A 3,245-nucleotide genomic window follows, 5' to 3' on the forward strand; every position below is an offset into this window, starting at 1 on the left:
TCCTTATCCTCAACTGATGGTACCCTGATCTCAGATCTATTTTGGAGAAACAACCTGCTCCTGCTAGCTGGTCGAATAGATCGTCGATCCTCGGCAAAGGGTACTTGTTCTTGATGGTGGCTTTGTTCAACTGTCTGTAGTCGATACAAAGCCTAAGGGATCCATCCTTTTTCTTTACAAAGAGCACTGGAGCACCCCAAGGTGAGGTACTCGGTCGGATGAAACCCTTGTCCACCAGTTCTTGCAACTGTTCCTTTAGCTCTTTCAACTCTGCTGGCGCCATCCTGTAGGGAGGGATAGAGATAGGCCTAGTTCCAGGCATCAGCTCTATTTCAAACTCTATCTCCCTTGCAGGTGGTAGTCCTGGAAGCTCGTCTGGGAAAACATCTAAGAACTCACTCACCACAGGCACTGAGGCGGGCTCTCTGACATGACTATCTAACTCCCTCACATGAGCTAGAAACCCCTGACATCCCCTCCTAAGCAACCTACGAGCCTGAAGAGCTGAGATCAGACCTCTAGGTGTACCCCTCTTGTCTCCTCTGAAGACGACCTCTGACCCATCCTGATCTCTGAATCTGACTACCTTGTCTCTACAGTCCAAGGTAGCACCATGGGTCGATAACCAATCCATCCCTAGAATGACGTCAAAATCTGTCAAATCTAGAACCACAAGGTCGGCGGAAAGGCATCTTCCCTCTATGAAAACTGGACTACATTGGCAGACTGCCTCTGCCACTGACGGGTCACACTTGGGTCCACTGACCCATAGGGGACACTCTAACCCAGAGACCATCAATCCTACCCTCTCCACGACTCTCGGAGCAACAAAAGAATGAGATGCACCCGGGTCCATTAAGGCATACACATCAGAACACCCAATGATGAGATTACCTGCCACCACGGTGTTGGATGTGTTGGCCTCCTGCTGAGTCATAGTGAAGATCCGTGCCGGAGCTGATGGACCTTCACCTCTGTATCCTGCTGATGAAGAGGCTGACCCTCTCCCTCTGCCTCTGCCACTGGCCTGTGTTGCGGCTGGAGCTACTGGCTGCACCACACTGCCGGAGGTTGTCTGCTGAGACGGTGCTGTAAAGGCTCCTCTAGGACAGTCTCGAGCCAAATGACCCGCCTGTCCGCATCTGAAACATGTGTTTGTCCCTGCCAGACATACTCCCTTGTGTGGTCTCCCACATCTCATACATGCTGTAATCTCTGCGCCAGAGCTTGAGCCACTGCCTAAACCCAGACCTGACTTGATCTTGCTCCAGAACTTATTCTTCTTAGATTTTCTGTGGCCTCTGTCCCACTTCTTACTGCCTGCAACTGCTGCACTTAGAGAAGAAGAGTCTACCCTTTCCCCACCTGGGGTCTTGGAACCAGAAGACTGTGCCACTGACTGTTTTACCTTCCCCTCAACGATAGCACTAGCCTCCATTCTCCTAGCCATATCCACTATGGCATGGAAACTCTCTCTCTCTGCTGACTGTACCAAAGAGGAATACCTGGAGTGCAGCCTCATAATATATCTCCTTGACTTCTTTTGATCTGTGTCCAAATTCAGCCCAGCATATGGCAACAACTCCAGGAACCTGTCTGTGTACTCGTCTACACTCATGTCATCAGTTTGCCTCAACTGCTCGAATTCTATCATCTTCAATTCCCTTGAACTATCAGGGAAAGCCCATCCTGCAAACTCGTTTGCAAACTCTTCCCAATTCATGTTGTCCACTCTCGGGTTCACATAGTTCTTGAACCACTCCCGTGCCTTCTTGCACTTAAACGTGAACCCGGCCATCTGAATGGCTCTACTGTCATCAGCCCCTATCTCATCTGTAATTGCCTTGACCCGCTCCAAATACACGAACGGATCATCACCAGTCTCAAACTGGGGAGCACCCAGCTTCATATAATCGGTCATCTTGACCTTGCTCCCTCCAGATGAGGTAGGTTTGGGTACTTGTGTTTCCGGGACAGTAGATACTGGTGGTGGTGGAGGTACAACATCCCCTGGGGTAGGGTTTGCTGTACTGGTAAAGGGAGGTGGAGGTGGGTACATGGGGTACTGAGAGTATGGTGGGTAGTAAGGTGGGTATGGCATATGTGGAGGATAAGGGCTAAAACTGGGGTAATCCGATGTACCTCCCATCGAATACCCTGGATGGTGTGAATAGGGTGGGTAGTGATGTGGCTGGACATAACTCGAGGCCTGAGTGCCTCCTTCTGATTCTCCCATGCCCTCTTCCGGCATGCTCACACCAAGACTGCCATCCCTCCTCTGATCTACCTCCATATCCTCAGACATTCCTCCCTGCACTGTTCCCCTTACTGATCTGCTTCTACCCAGATCCAAAGACCTTCTAGGGGTCTCTAGCTACTCTGTCTCTGTTGGACCTACTGGACATTGCCCTAGGCAAAGCTGAAGGACGGGCATCAGTGCCCTCGTCCTGAGGTGGTATTCCAGTCAATCGTGCAGATCGACGGGTTCCTCTCATCCTGTTTTCTGAGAAACAGTAAACATCACATACATCAGCATTAACTGGTTCATGTCGGCAAGCATGAACCTCACAGCTACATTACACACATAGCATATCATCATGGCATATCATACAATCATAGCAAGATAGGACTCTACATCCTATCCTAGTGGACATGATTTTTCCTATTGTGCTTGACCTTCTATAACATCTATGAGCCCGACACTCTAGGTCCGACCATATGAACCTAGGGCTCTGATACCACTCTGTAACGACCCGGAAATCCGACCCGTTACCGCGCTAGGATCCAGATCGGCTTAAGGCCGCCGGGACCCGTAGCAAGCCTACAACATCCTGTGTACCTGTTTAATCCCATACATGATCAACAAACATACATAAGAATAAAAACTTTTCTTTTCCTTCATACACCAAACTCAACCTGTGCATGCACTGTATTCATCATATACATAAACATTAGTCCCTCTGTGGGATTTCATCAAAGCCTCAATGGCAATATATAATCTGTGTTGAGTTGGTTCACATATACATCATAAAAAAAAAGATCATGTACATACCAAGGGATTAACACATACTATGGTCCAAGCACAAACTCTATCCTCAATAACATAGTTACATAACATAGCTGTTCAAAACTTTACATTACATTCTTATCACATGTCATGTCCACATACTCTAGCTATTACATACATATAACTTGACTTCACTCTAGCCGACTTCTTGATCTCTCCTGTACCTGCAAACTTTGGG

Source organism: Manihot esculenta, unplaced genomic scaffold, assembly GCF_001659605.2.
Source record: "Manihot esculenta cultivar AM560-2 unplaced genomic scaffold, M.esculenta_v8 Scaffold64, whole genome shotgun sequence".
Lineage (NCBI taxonomy): Eukaryota > Viridiplantae > Streptophyta > Magnoliopsida > Malpighiales > Euphorbiaceae > Manihot > Manihot esculenta.